The sequence below is a fragment of the Salvelinus sp. IW2-2015 genome, linkage group LG1 (assembly GCF_002910315.2).
Source record: "Salvelinus sp. IW2-2015 linkage group LG1, ASM291031v2, whole genome shotgun sequence".
NCBI classification, from domain to species: domain Eukaryota; kingdom Metazoa; phylum Chordata; class Actinopteri; order Salmoniformes; family Salmonidae; genus Salvelinus; species Salvelinus sp. IW2-2015.
This window is the reverse complement of record NC_036838.1, coordinates 23,887,012-23,911,430: the sequence shown is the minus strand read 5'-3', so window position 1 is coordinate 23,911,430 and position 24,419 is coordinate 23,887,012. Positions and strand designations below refer to the sequence as shown.

Genomic DNA, 24,419 nt, shown 5'->3' with positions numbered 1-24,419 from the left:
TCATGACTGTTATTGTAGCCTACATAAAAAGTATGCGTTATTGACACAGGAATGCTGCTATGTCTGAACCCATGTAGGCCAACTATCTCCTGCCGCGGTGCCCTTGATCAAGGCACTTAGCCCCCGCACACAAAGTAGAACTGCACTGTTAGTCAAATGCTATCAAAATGTGGTCAACCCTCCATCTGGAGAACTCCTGGGTGTGTATTCTTGGCTTTTGATCCAGCACAGAAACACACACGTCTCCTTAATCAAGGTCCTGTTAAGCAGCTGATGTTTAGGCTACAATGTGGTTAGATCAGGGCATGAACAAAAGCCTGGACACCCTTGATATAAAATTAAAAAAAATTACAGCCAAATACTTTTGTCTTTAATAAAATGATTTGTGCATAAAATGAATCAGGGATCAAATATTTTCTTTATTTTACCTTTATTTAACTAGGCAAGTCAGTTAAGAACAAATTCTTATTTTCAATGATGGCCTTGGAACAGTGGGTAAACTTCCTTTGTTCAGGGGCAGAACCACATTTTTACTGTGTCAGCTCAGGGATTCGATCTTGCAACCTTTCGGTTACTAGTCCAATTCTCTAACCACTAGGCTACTTGCTGCCTCAAATGGCTACTTCAAAGCAAGGTATCTAACTGTGCATGTCTATATATAAGACTCAAATATTCCTGTTTCAGGGGAGATCTATGCACAGCAAATTTTGTCTAGCTTTTTTTCCCTTTTTAATATTTTTTCCTTTGACCAATTACATGGGTACTGTTTAATAGAGTGCAGATGCAGATTTATTTAGGCGATCTACAGTGCAGGTGGAAAGGCCACTAGGACAGTAATGCTTAGTTAGCTATAGTTAACTAGCCAGATAATTAAAAAAATAATTTGTAACAGTTGACTACCCAGTTAGTCTGTTTATTTTATACCTGCTGCTGAAATGTCGCGATCGCTCTCTTGGGCAACAGTTCCCTCGCACTGGTACACACAGACACGCACTGAAGGGTCATTAAGATAATGGCTGACATGTAGATTATTTGTATTATTATTGATAATATTTAAGTATGCTTTCATTAATTACATTAACAAAGGTTATTAAACAAATTTCGACGACCTTTCAAACCCTACTTTTTCAACTTGGAACAGCGCTTTCAGGCTGGTGTATTTTCAGTCTGCGCAATCTCAAGCAGCCTACTGTCACACACAGATTCAGACTAGCGGCAAATAAACTTGAACAAAGCGGAATCAGGAAATGAATGCCCTGATTCCACAGACTTGACTAACAGAAATTGAATAATTAAAAGGGGGGTCAAAATCAAAAGTAACAGTCAGTATCTGGTGTGGCCACCAGCTGCATTAAGTACCGCAGTGCATCTCCTCATGGACTGCACCAGATTTGCCAGTTCTTGCTGTGAGATGTTACCCCACTCTTCCACCAAGGCACCTGCAAGTTCCCTGACATTTCTGGAGGGAATGGCCCTAGTCCTCACCCTCTGCTCCAACAGGTCCCAGGCATGCTCAATGGGATTGAGATCGGGGCTCTTCGCTGGCCATGGCAGAACACTGACATTCCTGTCTTGCAGGAAATCACGCACAGAACGAGCAGTATTGCTGGTGGCATTGTCATGCTGGAGGGTCATGTCAGGATGAGCCTGCAGGAAGGGTACCACATGAGGGAGGAGGATGTCTTCCCTGTTATGTACAGCGTTGAGATTGCCTGCAATGACAACAAGCTCAGTCCGATGATGCTGTGACACACCGCCCCAGACCATGACGGACCCTCCACCTCCAAATCGATCCCGCTCCACAGTACAGGCCTCGGTATAACGCTCATTCCTTCGACGATAAACGCAAATCTGACCATCACCCCCGGTGAGACAAAACCGCGACTCATCAGTGAAGAGCAATTTTTGCCAGTCCTGTCTGGTCCAGCGACGGTGGGTTTGTGCCCATGGGTGACGTTGTTGCCGGTGATGTCTGGTGAGGACCTGCCTTACAACAGGCCTACAAGCCCAGTCCAGCCTCTCTCAGCCTATTGTGGACAGTCTGAGCACTGATAGAGGGATTGTGCGTTCCTGGTGTAACTTGGGCAGTTGTTGCCATCCTGTACCTGTCCCGCAGGTGTGATGTTCGGGATGTACCGATCCTGTGCAGGTGTTGTTACACGTGGTCTGACACTGCGAGGACGATCAGCTGTCCGTCTTGTCTCCCTTTAGCGCTGTCTTAGGCATCTCACAGTACGGACATTCCAATTTATTGCCCTGGCCACCTCTGCGGTCCTAATTCCTCCTTGCAGCATGCCTAAGGCACGTTCACGCAGATGAACAGGGACCCTGGGCATGTTTCTTTTAGTGTTTTTCAGAGTCAGTAGAAGGGCCTCTTTTTAGTGTCCTAAGTTTTCATAACTGTGACCTTAATTGCTGTTAGTGTCTTAACGACTGTTCCACAGGTGCATGTTCATTAATTGTTTGTGGTTCATTGAACAAGCATGGGAAACAGTGTTTAAACCCTTTACAATGAAGATCTGCAAGTTATTTGGATTTTTACAAATTCTCTTTGAAAGATAGCGTCCTGAAAAAGGGACGTTTCTTTTTTTGCTGAGTTTATAACCCATAGAAACACATTGAATAACACATTCATAAATGGCAGACAGTCAAAAAAAATCAGACGGAATGTTTTGAATTGTCTGTCCTATATCTAGGAAATATTAGAACGCTCAGGATTGCTTTATACACTGCTCAAAAAATAAAGGGAGCACTTAAACAACACAATGTAACTCCAAGTCAATCACACTTCTGTGAAATCAAACTGTCCACTTAGGAAGCAACACTGATTGACAATAAATTTCACATGCTGTTGTGCAAATGGAATAGACACCCCCAATAAAGGAGTGGTTCTGCAGGTGGTGACACAGGACACTTCTCAGTTCCTATGCTTCCTGGCTGATGTTTTGGTCACTTTTGAATGCTGGCGGTGCTCTCACTCTAGTGGTAGCATGAGACGGAGTCTACAACCCACACAAGTGGCTCAGGTAGTGCAGCTCATCCAGGATGGCACATCAATGCAAGCTGTGGCAAGAAGGTTTGCTGTGTCTGTCAGCGTAGTGTCCAGAGCATGGAGGCGCTACCAGGAGACAGGCCAGTACATCAGGAGACGTGGAGGAGGCCGTAGGAGGCAACAACCCAGCAGCAGGACCGCTACCTCCGCCTTTGTGCAAGGAGGAGCACTGCCAGAGCCCTGCAAAATGACCTCCAGCAGGCCACAAATGTGCATGTGTCTGCTCAAACGGTCAGAAACAGACTCCATGAGGGTAGTATGAGGGCCCGACGTCCACAGGTGGGGTTGTGCTTACAGCCCAACACCGTGCAGGACGTTTGGCATTTGCCAGAGAACACCAGAATTGGCAAATTCTCCACTGGCGCCTGTGCTCTTCACAGATGAAAGCAGGTTCACACTGAGCACATGTGACAGACGTGACAGAGTCTGGAGACGCCGTAGAGAACGTTCTGCTGCCTGCAACATCCTCCAGCATGACCGGTTTGGCGGTGGGTCAGTCATGGTGTGGGGTGGCATTTCTTTGGGGGCTGCACAGCCCCTCCATGTGCTGCCCAGAGTAGCCTGACTGCCATTAGGTACCGAGATGAGATCCTCAGACCCCTTGTGAGACCATATGCTGGTGCGGTTGGCCCTGGGTTCCTCCTAATGCAAGACAATGCTAGACCTCATGTGGCTGGAGTGTGTCAGCAGTTCCTGCAAGAGGAAGGATTGATGCTATGGACTGGCCCGCCCGTTCCCCAGACCTGAATCCAATTGAGCACATCTGGGACATCATGCTCGCTCCATCCACCAACGCCACGTTGCACCACAGACTGTCCAGGAGTTGGCGGATGCTTTAGTCCAGGTCTGGGAGGAGATGCCTCAGGAGACCATCCGCCACCTCATCAGGAGCATGCCCAGGCGTTGTAGGGAGGTCATACAGGCACGTGGAGGCCACACACACTACTGAGCCTCATTTTGACTTGTTTTAAGGACATTACATCAAAGTTGGATCAGCCTGTAGTTGGTTTTCCACTTTAATTTTGAGTGTGACTCCAAATCCAGACCTCCATGGGTTGATAAATTTGATTTCCATTGATACATTTTTGTGTGATTTTGTTGTCAGCACATTCAACTATGTAAAGAAAAAAGTATTTAATAAGAATAGTTCATTCATTCAGATCTAGGATGTGTTATTTTAGTGTTCCCTTTATTTTTTTGAGCAGTGTATATATTTTTCGACTCATTTAACCCCTTTTTGTTGGCCTAAAACTGCCTCCATACTTCCATTCATTTGTATGGGTTATCTTCAGACGAGTCCAGTGACACGTGGTGGCCGTAGAGTAAAACTGAGAACTCCATTGTGAGTCTTCCCTTTCCACAGTCAGATAATATTAGTTTGTAGCCCAAATGGTTTGGGCGCAACAGACTTTAGTTGGCACATCAGCGTTACCGACTTCAGACAAGTCCCTTGGTGCTTGAGGGGGTCGTAGCGCAAAACGGAGAACACCATCGTGTTTGTCGGTCAAACCGCTGGAATGCTAGCCGTTTTAGTGAGAAGACAAATTTTCGGCATGTCTTATGGTCTGACAAACACGTCTGTTGCTCGGCCACCTTCCACCTCAGCTGCAGAAGGGCGACTTTATAGGCGGATGTGGTGGATTGACACGCAGCCCATGCATAACAACTATCTCTAGCTTAAACTGACAGATTTTTATGGGGATCTTTGTATTATGTTACTTAGACTCTTAATTAAGGATGAACCTGTTTTTGTTTTTTTGAAATTTGTTTTTCACTGATATGAACGATGCATGTTAATTTTTAGAGCAAGCGTCGGGGCTCTTAACCTGTCTAGGACTGGGGTTCCGCTAGAACATATCATTATGTTAGGTCAGCAACTAGTCACAGAAAGCATACAGCGATTTTCCAACCAAAGAGAGGAGTCACAAAAAGCAGAAATATTGATAAAATGAATCACTAACTTTTGATATTCTTCATCAGATGACACTCCCAGGACAACATGTTACACAATACATGTATGTTTTGTTCGATCAAGTTCATATTTATATCCAAAAACCTCAGTTTACATTTGGCTTAGCCTCCAAAACATCCCGCTAATTTGCACAGAGCCACATCAAATCACAGAAATACTCATAATAAACATTGATAAAAGATACAAGTGTTATTCACAGATTTAAAGATATACTTCTCCTTAATGCAAACGCTGTCAGATTTTTTTTTTAATCACGGGAATAAGCAAACCATGCAATATTCTGAGTACAGCGCTCAGAAAACAAATCAACCCAAAGAGATATCCGCCATGTTGGAGTCAACATAAGTCAGAAATAGCATTATAATTTTTCACTTACCTTTGATGATCTTCATCAGAATGCACTCCCAGGAATCCCAGTTCCACAATAAATGTTTGATTTGTTCCATAAAGTCCATTTATGTCCAAATTACTCCTTTTGCGGGCAGGTCCAGGCAAAAGTTCAGACGAAAAGTCATATTACAGTCCGTAGAAACATGTCAAACGAAGTATAGAATCAATCTTTAGGATGTTTTTAACATAAATCTTCAATAATGTTCCAACCGGAGAATTCCTTTTTCTTCAGAAAAGCAAATAGAACAGAGCTCGCTCTCACGTGAATGAGCGTCACGAGCTCCTGGCATTCTGCCAGAGCCCTGACTCTTTCCCCTCTCTTTCGGCCCCACTTCACAGTAGAAGCATCAAACAAGGTTCTAAAGACTGTTGACATCTAGTGGAAGCCTTAGGAAGTGCAAAATGACCCCATAGACACTGTGTATTCAATATGCCAAGAGTTGAAAACCTACAAACCTCAGATTTCCCACTTCCTGGTTGGATTTTTCTCAGGTTTTCGCCTGCCATATTAGTTCTGTTATACTCACAGACATCATTCAAACAGTTTTAGAAACTTCAGAGTGTTTTCTATCCAAATCTACTATAATATGCATATATTCGCAACTGGGACTGAGTAGCAGGCAGTTTACTCTGGGCATGCTGCCCCCTATCCATAACAAGTTAATTATGTATTTCCAACTGATTATTATGCTCATGAGTGAAGGGACACGTACATAGTCCTCTCAATAAAGTGTGACGTCTCTTCCCTTTTTGTTCTTGCTCCTCAGCTATGGACGCGTCGAGAGCGTCAAGGTCCTGCGGAAGCGTGGGTCGGAGGGCGGCGTGGCAGCCTTTGTGGATTTTGTGGATATCAAAAGTGCACAGAAGGCTCACAATGCTGTCAACAAGATGGGGGACAGGGACCTGCGCACTGACTACAATGAACCTGGGTCTGTCCCTAGTGCTGTTCGGGGCCTTGATGACAACCCCCCCTCGAGCAGTCACGGGCGGGATGTTTCAGGATTCTCTAGGGGGGCAGTGGGTCCAGTGTTTGGCCCCCCAGTGTCCATTCACACCAGAGAGGGGCGTTATGAACGGATAAGAGATGGGTAAGTGGACATGGTCACCTCTGAGGGATCAGGGTGTCAGTAAAAAAAAAAAAATCTCCCGCAATCACATGATTTCCTTGTTGGGTTATTAATAGAACAAGGAGAATATATTCCTTACAGTTTCATATAAAGGTAACCTAGGAAACGATCCCTTCTCCGTCTGCACAGACCTGTCCTTTCTCGCGGGATCTAAGTGAAATATTTATGCAAATCTATTGGTCATTTAAAGGTATGGATATGAGGTATTATCATTCAAAATTTCGGATTTATTGTGTGAGACGTATCCTGCTTTCAAGTTGGATATTACACCTGTGGGGAATATCCTGGTGAGTTTGGATATATCACATTTGTTGGAATTTATCCTGGTGAATTTTTGGGGGTAATTAGATTTTCCGAACCATGGATTCTAACCACGATTTACCTGGGATCGTCGTTGCTTGGAAGTAAATCGTTGCCTGTGATGGATTTAATACCCCTATATTTTCTTGAATTATTTTCGGACAGGTTAATTTACGTATGGACTATACATCAGAAAAGACAGGGAGTATTTTTTCCGTTCACCACCTTTTTCCACTGCTGGACATAAACTATTTTTCTGGATGTCTCCAAACCAAGGATGTCTGCTACTTGTCTGGATTTAAATAACATCATGGACCAAAGGATGTAAGTTGCCATTGTAAGGACGTAAATTGGCTAGGCATCAGTCATCACAGTGCCCCATCAGTACATCATTCACCGCTAATTGATCATTTTCAGACAAGGAAACAATATTTTACAGGGTATAATTGTAATTTAGTAAGGTGCTTATATCAAAAGGAACTAAAGAGAAACTGGGGAGTAACAGAACACGCATCAAGAAATTCCATGGAAATATTTTTTGGGAGAGAGCGATGGCCATGAAGACAACTGAAGACATGCATTTTGGATGTACCTGCCTCATGGAAGAATGGATGTAACCCCCGTATTGGATGTAAGGATGTTGGGTATAGGATGTACACGTGTAACCGCATTTCCATTGCTGGATTATTCCGCTCCAGTGTGGATTTAGCTGTATATCCTCTCAGCATCAGTATTTGGTTTGGGTTACGAACAAAGAATAGGAACATCAGCATTTTCAGCGAAAATCGAATGAAGACTGAAGAGGACGTCATCTACACAAAGTGATGGGAGTAGACGGTCTATTTTGCCCTTGGGATGTGGAATAGGCCTATTTTAAGGAATTAATTACGTTGCTGTGGACTAGGATTATTCCATGCATTTTGGTCAGAGAAGATACTGTTTTTTTTACAGGAGTGTATGCAAACTGGCTTCCTAGTTTTGAAGAGGAATAATACCCGTCTCTATTTTGGACAGTAGTATGCAGACAACTCATGCTTTTTTTGCTTCTTTATACTAGGTTGCCATAAGCAAATTGGACATATTTTCAGTCTGGCCCATCTCTAGTGTCACTTTTGGAATGCACTGCTATGTGTGACTCATCGTTTTTTCCCCAAATCATAACTTTACTACTGCATCAATATTTGTCATAAGAAATCCATTGCTTTGGTTATTTTGTTTTCTTCCTTTTTCCATCAAACAAAGAGATTAAGAAATTACGGATTATACCTCAGATACCTACCTAACCTGCTGTTCTTCTCGAACGTCAAAGACTATACGCATGGTGACAACAAACATTTTTGCTCATTTTTTTTTCCTATTTTTTTTTTTTAATCCTGCTCACACCATTTCTGTCCTAGATTGTATTTGGGATTATAGGTTCGGTTACCGCTTTTGGAAAAGGTTGGTATTGTCCTGCCCTCTGCATCTCTTTTCCTAACCCAGATTTGCACCCTTGTCTCTTTCCTCGTCTCCTGCACTAATTGTTAGAGCTTTTAGTGAAAAAGACACAGCTGCTTGGGCCAGGGGGCTTCTGCAGACACCATCTGTGCCAATGGCTTGTCTGTCTTGCTCTCTTATTTTTGTCCCTCCCTCTCCTGTCTTTCTCTCCCTTCTATGCTTTTGCTCCTCCTAGTTACTAGGTGGCCTAGTATAGGCTAGTTAAGCTCCAGCAGGTCCGCCAGCATATCCCTCACCTACGAGACCCCCCTGTTCTTACTTGATTCACAAGTGGTCTTTGATCTGAGGGAGTAGGAGTTGAAAAATGCCAAATGTGACGCGACACAGATTCCAGATGATTATAGTCAACGGTAGAGTTCAACAGCTTTCCAGCCCATCATTACGGTTGTGGTAGTGTTACGTTTAGCCAAAAGAAAATAAATTCTCAACAATGTGTGTAGATGCATTCTTTAGTCTCAGCTTGGCCCTTATATTTGGTTTCATGTCCTTGGGTTACCTGACGTTGCTCTATGCCACTATCAGAATAGGTCTGCCCCCATTTTATTAACGTATACAAGCTGTTGTCTGTCAGCATAAATACTAGAGAAGGACTTAATAAAATGTACTACCTACCAACCATCGTTTGAATTGACCTAATGCCCTAATGTATTCTATTGTTCCTAATGGAATCACAAACCACTGTCCTCTATAGAACCAGCGCTCCGCAGCATTCCGGTTTTGTTTGTGTATTTAAGTTGACGTTTTTACAGTGCACTTGCCTATTTGAAACGTCATTGTGTATTGGAACTGTCCAATAGTTATCTGCAAGTTTTTCTATAAGTATTTTTGGAGTCACAATAACAGACTCTCTCCCCCTCTTTCTCTCTCTCTCTCTCTCTCTCTCTCTCTCCTCTCTTCCCTTTCTATCCATCCTTTGCATGTGTCTTCCAACAGCTCAGAGAGCCGGGAGCGTGCATATGATCACAGCCCCTATGGACACCATGAGCGCACTGGCACTTTTGATAGACAGCGCCACTACAACGCAGACTATTACCGTGATCGCACCATGTTTGCAGCTGGAGTTAGCCCTGGGCCTGGAAGTGCTGGCGCTATGGGTGGGAGCTTTGAAACCCCGGAGCCTCATTTTGAGTCCAGGATCCGAGGAGATCCCTTCACCTTGTCTAGTGCTGCGCGGCGCGACCCTTATCGAGATGACAGAGGGCGTCGTGTTGACAGAACTTACCATCGCCGCAGTCGGTCATCTCATTCTTCACAATCTCGACACCCCTCCCCGCAAAGGACCACGGGGCAAACGCCCAAAGCCCCACATTCCCCCAAAAGAGCCCCCCTCTCCCCAGGTAGAGGTCCACGCTCTAGGTCCCGCAGTAGGTCCTCTAGCTCTGATTCTGTCAGCAGCACCAGCAGTACTGGCAGTGGCAGGTAGGATGTGCTTCTGTGATGGTGCGGATGTTTGTTCATTATGGATGGAGCACAATTCAGTCAATTAGCCTGTGTTGTAGACATGTGTGCAAGAGATGGGAACATTCAATTTACCCAGTTGTAAAAGAGTTTAAAATACATTGTTGACTGTAGGATTATGGAGAGAATTTCACTGACCTGAGATGCATACAGACGTACCCTCTATTTATAATGTTAGCTGAAGACCCTCTGAACATTTCCCTCTTATCTCACATTTGTCCGTTTGGCAGCAGCGATTCAAACAGCAGCTCAAGTGATGGGTCTCATGCACGCTCTGTTCAGTCCTCTGCTACACATGCACCCCCCTCTCAGCCGTGCTCTATGGTGATGGAAGGTGACGAACCACGCAGAAGCTTTGGCATCAGGGTGCAGAACCTACCAGTGCGCTCCACAGGCGAGTACCACTACCTAGCAGTATACACACAAACATGCATTCTGGCTGCACTTTGCTGTGCACCATGACATTATGAAGGAGGTCACTAATAAATAGCGTACCTCCTCTGCTATGGTGAGCTGTAGAGCTAGCTTATCAAAGCAATTCTCCCTCGGATTTTCAACCTTTACATAACATTTAATTTTGTCCTTAACAATGCAGCTGCGTGACCCGTCAATTAACTGTCCTTTTCCCTCTCCAGACACAAGTTTAAAAGATGGACTGTTCCATGAGTTCAAGAAACATGGGAAAGTGACATCCGTGCAGATCCACGGGGCCTTGGAGGACCGATATGGTCTGGTGTTCTTCAGACAGCAGGAAGACCAAGAGAAAGCCCTCAACGTCTCCAAAGGAAAGCTTTTCTTCGGCATGATGATCGAGGTTTCTGCCTGGAACGGCCCTGGTATGAAACGTTTTAGATTGTTGAAATGTAATACCACATCTGTAATTCAATCATTATTTGAGCTTGGGCCTTCAATACCAATGATGTGTATTGTAATGAGGGCTCATTCACATACTGTTGAGTGTACTTGTCTTGTTTGGTGATTGTAATAGATGTCTTTCCCTCAGAAACAGAGAGTGAGAATGAATTCAGGCCTTTGGATGGACGGATTGATGAATTCCACCCCAAGGCGACTAGGACCCTGTTTATCGGCAACTTGGAGAAGACCACCAGTTACCAACAACTCCTTGATATCTTTCAGCGCTTTGGAGAGATTGTGGTATGTGTGTTACTGGCCACTGAAAGGTTATGCAAGTGAAATGTCACCTCTAAAATATATATTTTTAAAAATCAATTTTGTCATCCCTCCCACAGGATATTGACATTAAAAAGGTTAATGGTGTTCCTCAATACGCCTTTGTGCAGTATTCTGATATTGTCAGTGTCTGCAAAGCTATAAAGAAGATGGATGGAGAGTATTTGGGGAGCAACCGGCTCAAGGTATTATTCCTAAATCTATATTGCCCTAACCTCTTATGTACAGTGCATTCGGAAAGTATTCAGACACCTTCCCTTTTTCCATATTTTGTTACATTACAGCATTATCCTAAAATGTATTAAATAAAAACAAAAATCCTCATCAATCTACTAGAGGTCGACCGATTATGATCTTTCAACGCCGATACCGATTATTGGAGGACCAAAAAAAGCCGATACCGATTAATCGGCCAATTTTTATTTAGTTATTTATTTGTAATAATGACAATTACAACAATACTGAATGAACACTTATTTTAACTTAATATAATACATCAATAAAATCAATTTAGCCTCAAATAAATAATGAAACATGTTCAATTTGGTTTAAATAATGCAAAAACAAAGTGTTGGAGAAGAAAGTAAAAGTGCAATATGTGCCATGTAAGAGAGCTAATGTTTAAGTTCCTTGCTCAGAACATGAGAACATGAAAGCTGGTGGTTCCTTTTAACATAAGTCTTCAATATTCCCAGGTAAGAAGTCTTAGGTTGTAGTTATTATAGGAATTATAGGACTATTTCTCTCTATACCATTTGTATTTCATTAACCTTTGACTATTGGATGTTCTTATAGGCACTTTAGTATTGCCAGTGTAACAGTATAGCTTCCATCACTCCTCGCTCCTACCTGGGCTCGAACCAGGAACACGACAACAGCCACCCTCGAAGCAGCGTTACCCATGCAGAGCGAGGGGAATAACTACTCCAAGTCTCAGAGCGAGTGACGTTTGAAACGCTATTAGCGTGCACCCCGCTAACTAGCTAGCCATTTCACATCGGTTACAACAGACTAATCTCGGGAGTTGATAGGCTTGAAGCAACGAAGAGCTTCTGGCAAAACGCWGGAAAGTGCTGTTTGAATGAATGCTTACGAGCCTGCTGCTGCCTACCACCGCTCAGTCAGACTGCTCTATCAAATCATAGACTTAGTTATAACATAATAACACACAGAAATACGAGCCTTAGGTCATTAATATGGTCGAATCCGGAAACTATCATCTCGAAAACAAGATGTTTATTCTTTCAGTGAAATACGGAACCGTTCCGTTAGATAAAATACGGGTGGCATCCATAAGTCTAAATATTCCTGTTACATTGCACAACCTTCAATGTTATGTCATAATTATGTAAAATTCTGGCAAATTAGGCGGCCCAAACTGTTGCATATACACTGACTCTGCGTGCAATGAACGCAAGTGACACAATTTCAACTGGTTAATATTGCCTGCTAACCTGGATTTCTTTTAGCTAAATATGCAGGTTTAAAAATATTTACTTCTGTGTATTGATTTTAAGAAAGGCATTGATGTTTATGGTTAGGTACACATTGGAGCAACGGTACGCACCGCATCGATTATATGCAACGCAGGACACGCTAGATAAACTAGTAATATCATCAACCATGTGTAGTTAACTAGTGATTATGATTGATTGATTGTTTTTTATAAGACAAGTTTAATGCTAGCTAGCAACTTACCTTGGCTTCTACTGTAACAGGCAGGCTCCTCGTGGAGTGCAATGTAATCAGATGGTTAGAGCGTTGGACTAGTTAACTGTAAGGTTGCAAGATTGAATCCCCCGAGCTGACAAGGTAAAAATCTGTCGTTCTGCCCCTGAACGAGGAAGTTAACCCACCGTTCCTAGGCCGTCATTGAAAATAAGAATGTGTTCTTTAACTGACTTGCCTAGTTAAATAAAGATTAAATAAAGGTGTAAAAAAAACGGCCAAATCGGTGTCCAAAAATACCAATTTCCGATTGTTATGAAAACTTGAAATAGGCCCTAATTAATCGGCCATTCCGATTAATCGATTGACCTCTACAATCTACACACACTACCCCATAATGACAAAATAAAAATAAATAATAAGTATTCAGACCCTTTGCTATGAGACTCGAAAATTGAGCTCAGGTGCATCCGGTTTCCATTGATCATTCTTGATGTTTCTACAACTTGCTTGGGTCCACCTGTGGTAAATTCAGTTGATTGGACATGATTTTGAAAGGCACACACCTGTCTATAAAGTCCCACAGTTGACAGTGCATGTCAGACCAAAAACCAAGCCATGAGGTCGAAGGAATTGTCCGTAGAGCTCTGAGATAGGATTGTGTCGAGGCACAGATCTGGGGAAGGGTACCAAAACATTTCTGCAGCATTGAAGGTCCCTAAGAACACAGTTCATCATTCTTAAATGGAAGAAGTTTGGATCCACAAAGACTCTTCCTAGAACTGGCCGCCCTGCCAAACTGAGCAATAGGGGTCCTTGGTCAGGGAGGTGACCAAGGACCCAATGGTTACTTTGACAGAGCTCCTGAGTTCCTCTGTGGAGATGGGAGAACCCTCAGAAGAACAACCATCTCTGCAGCACTCTACCAATCAGGCCTTTATGGTAGTGTGGCCAGATGGAAGCCACTCTTCAGTAAAAGGCACATTACAGCCTGCTTGGAATTTGCCAAAAGGCACATAAAGGACTCAGACCATGAGAAACAAGATTCTCTGGTCTGATGAAACCAAGATTGAACTCTTTGGTCTGAATGCTAAGCATCACATTTGGAGGAAACCTGGCACCATCTCTACGGTGAAGCGTGGTGGTTGCAGCATCCTGCTGTGGGGATGTTCTTCAGAGGCAGGAATTGGGAGACTGCTCTGTTCATCTTTCCCTTGATCATGACTAAAGTACAGAGATCCTTAATGAGAACTTGCTCAGGAGCTCTGACTGTGGCAAAGGTTCACCTTCCAACAGGACAATGACTCTAAGCACACAGCCAAGACAACGCAGGAATGACTTCGGGACAAGTTACTGAATGTCCTTGAGTGGCCCAGCCAGAGCCCGGACTTGAACCCAATCTAACATTTCTGAAGAGACCTGAAAATAGCTGTGCAGTGGCGCTCCCCGTCCAACCTGATAGAGCTTGAGACGAATGGGAGAAACTCCCCAAATACAGGTGTGCCAAGCTTGTAGCGTTATACCCAAGAAGACTCAAGGTTGTAATCGCTGCCAGATGTGCTTCAACAAAGTACTGATTTAAAGGGTCTGAATACCTATTTAAATGTGATATTTCGGTTTTTAATTTTGAACCCATTAGCAAACATAAAAATCAACTTTTTTGCTTTGTCATTGTGGGGTATTGTGTGTGTATATATTAACCTCTCTTGGGTACGTGAGATGTTAGCGTTCCACCTCTTCAACAGCCAGTGAAACTGCTGGGCGCCAAATTCAAATACAGAAATACTCATTATAAAAATTCAGAAAACAAAACATATTTTACATAGGTTTAAAGATGAACTTCTTGTGAATCCAACCACGGTGTCAGAGTTTAAAAAATGCTTTACGGCAAAAGCATACCATGCGATTATTTGAGAACATAGCCCAGCAGACAAATCATTACAAACAGTAACCAGCCAAGTATAAGTTACACAAGTCAGAAATAGAGATAAAATGAATCCCTTACCTTTGATCTTCATATGGTTGCACTCAGCAGACATTCATTTACTCCATTAAATGTTCCTTTTGTTCGATAATGTCTCTTTATATCCAAAAATCTCAGTTTTGTTCGCGTTTTCTTCAGTAATCCACAGGCTCAAACGCAGTCAAAACAGGCATACAAAAAAATCAAAATTGTATCCGTAAAGTTCATAGAAACATGTCAAACGATGTTTATATTCAATCCTCAGGTTGTTTTTAGCCTAAATAATCGATAATACTTCAACCGGACAATAACGTCGTCAATATAAAAGGTAAACAAGAAAGGCACTCTCTCGGTCGCACGCATGAAAAAGCTCTGTGACACTTTAGGGTCCACTCATTCAGACTGCTCTTACTTCCTCATTTTTCAGGATACAAGCCTGAAACAATTTCTAAAGACTGTTGACATCTAGTGGAAGGCATAGGGACTGCAACTTGAGTCCTAAGTCAATGGATACTGTAATGGCATTGAATAGAAAACTACAAAACAAAAAAAACTACTTCCCGAATTGATTTCTCAGGTTTTCGCCTGCCAGATCAGTTGTTATACTCACAGACACTATTTCAATGGTTTTGGGAACTTTAGAGTGTTTTCTATCCAAATCTACCAGTTACATGCATATCATCTTCTGGGCCCGAGAAGCAGGCAGTTTAATTTGGGCATGCTTTTCATCCAAAATTCAGAATGCTGCCCCCTACCCTAGAGAAATTAATGAGGGGGGAAAACGATTTAATACGTGTTAGAATAAGGCTGTAACATAATGTGGAAAACGTCAAGGGGACTGAGTACTTTCCAAATGCACTCTGTTAGTACAAAGGGAATTGAGTTCAGTGATAATGAAGTAACCTTACCAGTATTTATTTTTCCTGTTTCTACATCCTTGTTTGGTTCTGTCTCCTTTGCAGCTGGGGTTTGGGAAGAGTATGCCCACAACATGTGTTTGGCTGGACGGTTTGGCTTCCAACATAACAGAGCAATATCTCACACGTCACTTCTGCCGCTATGGACATGTAGTCAAGGTCCATACTCTTTTCTCCCCCTCCAATGTTTTTTAAGTCCCTGACATTCTATTAGATATTAGACATGTTATTCTAAACATGATTTTCCCTTTTCTTCCTATAGGTGGTGTTTGACAGGTTGAAGGGGATGGCTCTCATCTTGTATAACAACACAGATTTTGCACAGGCAGCTGTCAGGGAGACCAAAGGCTGGAAGATTGGCGGCAACAAAATTAAGGTATGACTAAACGAGTGTGACTTATTAGTTACTGACAGTTTCACAGTAAACCAATGAAAGGAGACAATTATTATTATTTTTTTTCTGTCTGCAGGTGGATTTTGCCAGCCAAGAGAGTCAGATGGCTTTTTATCGCTCTATGCAGGCCTCTGGGCAAGACATTAGAGACTTCTACGAAATTCCAACTGAAAGACGGTAAAGTTAACATTTTGTTATGTGAGGTGAATGCATTTGAGGAATACTTTGAATTACTGTTTTCGGGTGTACTTTGATCTCACTTCAATGTTCTTATTTTTTTCTCTCCTATTACACAATCCCCTTCTTTACAGAGAGGAACGACCAAGACCTCCATACCATGAGTTCTCAGCAGAAAGAGCCTACTTTGAGAATGCACGCACCCCTGGCACCATTTACCCCGAAGATCCTCGCCGAGACTATCCTGCCGCAGCCGTGAGCGGTATTCTGAATTGGAGCACTACCAGGGAGAACACTTTGACCCACGCTACCATGAAGACCCCCGGGAGTTCAGGGAATCGAGATCCTTTTGAGCAGGACATTCGAAATACACATACATGAGAGGAGCGAGAAAGAGAGCGGGAGCGCTTTGAGGCAGACCATGGCATGTGGAGCCCCTCTCATCCACGGCGCCCGATCACCCTTCTGCCTCCCCTTCACCATCTGAGCGTGCTCCCAGAGACCAGAGCGACGGGTCTACAGTCAATCCTCTGAGCGAAGTGGTAGTTGCAGCTACTCTCACCACCACGCTTTGACAAGACTGACAAGGCGCTCCATTGGAAATGGAGCCAGCTCTAAGAGTGAGAGGTTGGAAAAAGACATCCACCTGGTCGAACCTGAGCGTGTTGCTGGGGCTGAGAAGAGCAAGCGGGGGAGACGAAAGGAGAAAGGTGACAAAGAAAAAGGGGAGAAGAGTAAGTCAAGGAAAGCAAAGGTGCAATCTCAGCATCCCACCGTCTGAGACAGAGCTAGAACCCAGTCTGGATGGAGGCTCTGGAAGGGGAAAGGTGTCAGACCAAGACAGCCTTGACAGACAGAGATATAAAGGTGACAACGACCCTCCTCCTTCGATCCGACAACGTCAACCTCTCGCATGAACCTGTAAAAAGTGAGAGGCTTGAGTCAGGGAAGGTGAGAACGCAGACAAGGATGGTAAAACACGATCCAAGAAACACCAAAATCTGACACTGGAAATGATGGAAAGATCCATCAGTGGATTCTGATCGGTTGGCTGCGAGAAAGAGGCGCTTTGGAGATGCCAGTGGGAGAACCATTCGACAGAAGAGGAGAAGGCTGGAAGATGAGGATGGGAGTCAATCCAAGACTTTTGAGCTAGCACTGCCTTTACAAAGAGACTGATGGTGACAGTAAGGCTCAGCAAAAGACTCAACGCGGAGGGATTCAAGATCCAAATCAGAGAGGCTGGTGTTTCTTGGCAGTCATAAAGAGGGTCAGGATCCTGCAATGAGAGGACAAGAAGAGCTGCCCGATGGGAGCATGGACCCTATGGACTCAAAACGCCACCCTAGCCACAGTATGTCCAGAAGGTTCTCCCATGATGGGAACATGGACCAAGACAATGCAAGAGATCAAGATCACAGACGCCTTTCAAATATGGTACACAAGACAATGACAAGTGTGTCAAGGAAGAGCCTCTGGATATTGACCTTCCCAGAGTTACCGCAAACAGATGGAGCAAAGGAGGCTCCACCAACAGCTTCAAGAGCCAGACAAACAAGAAAAGCTGGGAGTCCACAAAGGCTTAGAAACGGAGGACCTTGAACACCGCAGTCTGGTACATGAAGTGGGCAAGCCACCTCAAGATGTCACCGATCATTTCCCTTCTCATAAACTCAAGAAACTAGAGCAATTTGACGCAGATATCAGTGCCAAGAGGGGGACCGTGTCTACAGGAGCTTCCGGCAAAAGAGTGAAGATCCTGAGTGGCACAACACTGCATCTCCAGGCTTGCAACACTTCTCTCATCATGCTGAGCAGGACTTTGCGGAATCTTCACATCTCAGGGAGGTTAAAACGGAGGATAAAGCCACCCAGACCTGGAGCTGGCAGTCAAAAGGACACATACAACGCAAATGTCCAAGCCAAACACTCCTTTACAACTTAGTGAAGAAGAGCGGGAAAAACGTTGGGAGAGCAGAGTCAAGCAAGATTTTTTACCGACTTAAACTTCACCAGAGGCATTGGAAAAAATACACACAATCGCAAGCGTTTGGAGTATGGAATTTTACATGATTTGGAGCCTGGGGAAGTACGATCCGATTCTGAAGAGGATAGAGAACACAAACCACATTCTCCTATGCCCTCCACTTCTATGCCTTTCTCTGACAGGCAACGGTGGACAGATTTTCAGACCCCAAGCTTGCACTTTGGAGAGGATGAAGTTCTACTCCTTTGCACTTGAACCAGACCATCACACCAGATACCAAGGCCCTGCTAGAGCGAGCAAAGTCTCTGTCCTCCTCTAGGGAGGACAACTGGTCTTTTTTGGATTATGATTCACACTTTGCTGGTTTGCGCAGCAGGAAAGATACTGAAAAGGTTGAGTCAGCACCACGGCCTACACCCTCTTGGTACATGAAGAAGAAGAAAATTCGCAGTGGTGGGTCTGAAGACAAACTAGATGACAGGAAGGAAGACCCCAAGCCCAAGCCAGAGGAACATGAACGCAGGGAACTGTTTGCCTCCGTTTCCTACACAGCTCAATCTTTGAACAGGACTCAAGACGTCTTCAGCACCTTGAGCGAAAGCATGAGGACCCTGAGCAAAGTCAGGCTCAACAAACTGGTCAGCAAGGCCTGGCAGATGGGCAGCCTGACACAGAACCAGTTGTCCTCTTCCATAGCCGCTTTTTGGAGTTCACGCGGCTGCAACAGCAGAAAGACCAACAGTTACAGGAAGTAAAAAGAGCAAATTCCATAGTAGTAATAGGGTGGAGAAGTCACACGAGGCAGAACAGCAACCTCTGCAGTTTCTTAAAACCTCAGAACCGGTCATGGATCCAGAGACTAAATCTACTAGCCCTGCTGAGAACCACATGATTTCCCATTCCCCACTTATGCCCAAGGAGATGTCTCCACCTAAGCAAATGTCTCTACCCCTTCCACCCAAAGGGATGTCTCCACCCAGGGGATGTCTCACCCCCTTCACCCAAGGAAATGTCTCCACCCAAGCAGGTGGCTCCAGCCTTCCACCCAAAGAAATGTCTCCACCCAAGGATGTCTCCCCCTTCCACCCAAGGAAATGTCTCCACCCCTTCCACCCAAGGAAATGTTCTCCACCCCTTCCACCCAAGCACATGTCTCCACCCTTCCACCCAAGGAAATTGTCTCCACCCAAGCATACGTCTCCACCTCTTCCACCTAAGGAAATGTCTCCACCCAAGCAATACGTCTCCACCCCTTCCACCCAAGGAAATGTCTCCACCCCTTCCACCCAAGGAAATGTCTCCACCCCTTCCACCCAAGGAAATGTCTCCACCCAAGGAAATGTCTCCACCCCTTCCACCCAAGGAAATGTCTCCACCCCTTCCACCCAAGGAAATGTCTCCACCTCTTCCACCCAAAGAGATGTCTCCACCTCTTCCACCCAAAGAGGTGTCTCCACCCAAAGAGATGTCTCCACCTCTTCCACACAAAGAGGTGTCTCCACCCAAAGAGATGTCTCCAACAGTGGAAACAAATGACATGTTTACTCCAGAGCCAAGGGGTCCAGAGCCAGCTGCCCCAGAACCTTTGACAAAGGAAAACAGAGAAAATGAACAGCTCCCTCCCCTCCTGCAAATATCTCCCTGTGAGATGTTGCCCCCTGCTTCTGTTAATTTAGCAGCCCCTGAGCACATCCGTTCTGTGAGAAAAGTTAAAAGATCCCCTAGTGAAGAGAAATCTGAAGATATAGCTCAGGATGTTAAAATGTTGAACCCTGAGCAGTCTTCCAGCAGTGATTGCCTTCATGAAACATCAGTGAGTAGTTTTGTACCAGAGCCTGAGCTGGTACCTCCTGAATTACCACCTGAATTCTTAAGTTCCACACCACCTAACCCTGTTGAGGAGATGGAGGTTTCAAAAGATGATACCAACACTGACAATACAGACACTCATACAGAGGTGGAAAAGAAACATGAACTCAATCAGACCCAGGTGCTTGTTGATAATGAAACCAGTGATGAGTCAATTTCACCACCTCAGAAGTCCAAGAACAAAAAGAGTAAGTCTCCTACTCAAGTCCCACTGACTCCTTTGATTTCAACAACTAGTTCAGAGAAACCGCTTACCCGCAAGAGTGAACGCACAAAACGTGCATCATCCCCTAGAGCAGAGTCTTCAAAGGGAAGCTCAGATTCCAAATCCACAGGCAAGTCTCCCATACATGGAGCAGACCCTGAACATGGCACAGAGCAGAGTATATCTGTTGGAAGAGCAAGGCGTAGAAATGTGAAATCTGTGTATGCCACCCCAGTTGAGGAAGATGCCACTAAGGGGGCTGGAAAGGATGTAACTGAGTCACCCCGCACTGCACGGAAGCGAGGTGGAGACAAAGACAAGGAAGCAGCCCCTCAGCAACCGTTAGAGCAGGATTCCCTTGCGCCTATTACTTCAAGGCGGGGACGTCCCCCTAAGAATCGGCGACAAGGAGAGGACATGTTAACAGCTAAAGGGGATAGATCAAAAATAGACACCAAGGATACAGACTCCAATGAATCAGAGAGTAGTGAAAGAATTTCAAAAGTGTCAAAAGGCAGACATTCTCCTCATGGTCATAAAGCTTTGGCAAGTCAATTACCCATGCCCATAGCGACTGGATCAAGTAGGAAGGGGGACAAAACTGAGCCACCTGAAGATGTTTCTCAGCAGATGGATTTTACAGAAGACAGTTTGGCCATGCAGGATTCCACTGTCTCGTGTAAGGAAGATACTGTAGCACCAGTTGTGACAAAGAAAGAGGAGAATGTTAAGCAACAACTAGGAACAGAGAAACCACGAGATAAAGACAGGCAGAAAAAGGACCCTGTTGACGAGAAAGCCAGTGGAACTAAATTTGGTGAGAAAGAGTCTGAACCACCAATCGTGGAAGAACTGCCTGTATTGGAGAAAATGGAGAAGAGTGGGAGAGGAAAAGCTCCACGCTTGACACGGACTCCAAAATCTCCTGTCCTCAAGAACCTGAAGATCAGACTAAATGTCACTGAGGTGAAAGATTTGCTTCAAATGGGGGATGAGGAACCTGAAAATGGGGATGATTCTTCTAAAAAGACCAAACCAGGCGAATCTACTAATGACCCATTATTAGAGTCTAGTCCAGGAAAAGATGTGAGTTCTAGCAACGAGGATAAAGATGAGAGCACACCAGAAACTAAGCCTCCAATAGATCCTAAAACTTTGCTACAACAGGAACAGGAGCTTGAGCAAGCTGTGGAGAACATTGCTAAACTGACAGACCCAACCCTCCCAGCAGAGTCACCAACTCCACTTGCCCCACCATCTGCAGAATTAAAAATTGAGACTGAGGAAGAGAAATCTGCCAATCCTGCTAGTGAGTATGAACTTGCTGCTGCCATTGATTCGATTATGGGTGAGGATATACCCGTCCCTCTGCCTCAAGAGCCGGTAATTAGTGCTGTTGTGGATTCAGACCTAGAGATTCCATCCTTCGTCCAGCCGACCAAGGGAGCTGAACCTGCGAGTAACATATCCCCTATTCAGGGGGAGTCCTTTTTCCCAACTACACCCAGGAAGGGTGCTAAGGGCAGAGCTAAAACACCGAAACGGTCTAAGAGCCAAAAATCAAGCAAAAAGGACGCTGTAAAAGAAATTTCATCAGAACCGGAGAGCACCTCTGTTATCACATCAGACAGCATACCCTCCAATTCACAGCCTGTTCCAGAAACTATTCCCTCAACCTCAGCTGCAGGTGTCATTACAACCACCTCTTGGAAGCCTAAAACGGAGCATTTGGCTCCTAAGGCTACGGACATGCCTAAAGAATCGAAGTTACCTCCAGTCCTTACAGAGCAACCTCCACCTCAACATCTGAAACCTGTCTGCCTCCCAACCAAAAGTCCCACTCTCCCCAAGCCTCAACAACAACCACCACCACCTGAGTGCATCTCACCTTCACTTTCTCCACCCCCAACCCGGCCAAACATCAGGCCCACACAGCTAAGCAGGATCCCAGTTTCCCCACCAGATTGGCTCAACCAGTCCAAGGACGTAGGTGTCCCTTCCTCTCCTAGAGCATCAGCAGCTTCCTTTGAGAACCCAGCAATTCCCCCTGACACTGAGCCCATGGAGACTGAGCGTAACAACAGTGACTTGCGTAGGATTCTCATGAAGCACAAAAATGTTTCACTCCCAGTCCCATGCAGTAGTTCTGTTCCTAGCAATTTGGGCACCTTATCCCTTAGGGATCCTCCACACCTACCTGAAAGTAATACCCCAATGGTTGCTGTGACTAGTAAGACCTCTCTTAATGACAACAGGCCTCATCCAGCTCAGTCTGTAGTCCGGCCCCCAGCCTCACTACCATCCCCTGAGTCAAAGTCGGTCATTTCTGTTATCGCCTCCACTGCCACCTCTGTTATCAGTCGTGTTTGCAATCCACCTGACATGGAGAAGGTTATTATGTCCGTTGACAGAAATCCCGTAGTGGACATGCCACTTCCCAAGCAGACATACAGGCCGCCCAGCATGGAGGACCGGGACAGTGGTTCGTACCATGGACCATCAGTTGGCGAGGAGGGTGGAAGTGCTGGGAGGTACTTGGTTGAGAGCTCCGGTCTGGGTACAGGCTCCAGCCCAGGTCTAAGGGTGAATACCTCAGAGGGAGTGGTGGTGTTGAGTCACTCAGGACAGATCAAGGAGGGACCACAGAGGATAAGTGCCAAAATCAGCCAGATCCCACCAGCTACTGTAGTTGACATGGAATCTCAGCAGCTAGTGTCCATGCCCCAGATAAAACAGGAGATGTATACCCACTCCCAGTCAAACACTCCAAAGTGTCCTCCAATACAGACAGACCATGGGCACCTTAAGACGCAACAAACGGTTTCCTCCATTAAACAAGAAAACACTGGTATGGAAAAGTTAGACTCTCCCTACCCATCAGGACCTCAAGGAGGAGTCGTGAAGAGGCTCCAGCAGACAGTTAATAATCCACAAGTAATGGGTTACCATCATTCAGAGTTCACAATGTTATTGAAGCATCCAAAGAAAGTGGATGGGGCTGACACTATGAACGCTGACGGGTGTAAACCATCTTGGACCTCTGCCATAAGTCCTGCAATGAGCCCCCACCTGCCCTCTCCGGCTGGCAACCACGTAGGCTTTGTTTCCGGTTCGGCCACTGACAGAACACCCTCACATCTCAGTGGGGTCAAACAGGAGCCCCGTTCTCCTCGCAAGTCAGGCCATCCACATTCTCCGTTCACTAAAGTGTCCTCTCCCATCGGCTCCTCCTCTCCCAAAGGCCTCCCTGGGATGCTGCCCTCTGGCCTGCCCGCCATGCAGCAGTATGTCACCAGTGTCCACCACCCTGAGCAGTCTGTCATCATGCAACCTCACAGTGCTCACGGTGGCATTGGAAGGATGTCACCCCATCGTGCCTCCCAAGCAATCCCCATGGGACACCTTGTTCAAGGAGAGGGCAGGGTGAACACGCCACCCCTATCTGTCATGAGTTTCGGGATGCATGGAGACCCTCTTGCCTCTCCCTGGTCTGGTCCTCTCCAGCAACGCCCCACCTCGCCCCAGGCGGTAGGCAGAGACATAGTCCTCAAGGTTAACCCTGGGAATGTGAGGGGCCATGAGGGAGAGCAAGACGATGCCAGGCGCTTCCATCAGGCCGCAGGGAGACAGTCTGCCACACAGCTGAAAGCAGAGACTATGCAGCCGGATCCCCGTGGGGCTCTACATAGCGGGCTGCAGCTGGACCCATACATGTCGCCCAGGGACTTGCGTGTGCTCATGCACCACCCTCAGGGAGAGCGCTCGGCCCCAGAGCCACACCAGGGACACATCCAAGAGACTGTCCCAACCTCCTCAACATCTACCAACATCGCCTCGTCGATGTCCCCCAGGGCACATCTGCTGGCTAAAGGTGTGTCCGAGAAGGATGTCACAAAGCCACAGGAGGTCAAGAGGCCACACTCTCCTCTGAAGGATGGGATGATGGGGTTTCGGCCAAGTATGGCCGCCATGGCGTCCCCCCAAAGGGTGCAGCTGCTGCCATCAGGGACGGGAGCTTCTTTCTCTGAGTATCCAGGAATTTACACCAACACCCGGGCCATCCATTCACAAATCACTGAGACCTCTCCTTTTGGGATCAACCAGGTACCTCTCAACATCACTTCTGCCTTAGTGAGTTAAGCCCATTTCAATGTAATTTTATATCTCCACAATTTAATAATGATCATGTGGTAGTGTCTTAAATGACGTTTGAAAACCAGCTTCTTTATACTAAAATCGCTTTGTTCTGGTC

General features: G+C 45.3%; 1 pseudogene; it reads left to right on the top strand.

The window, feature by feature from the left end:
* Nucleotides 1-24,419, top strand: part of LOC111962319 (msx2-interacting protein-like) — a 33,221-nt pseudogene that overhangs the window by 1,254 nt on the left and 7,548 nt on the right.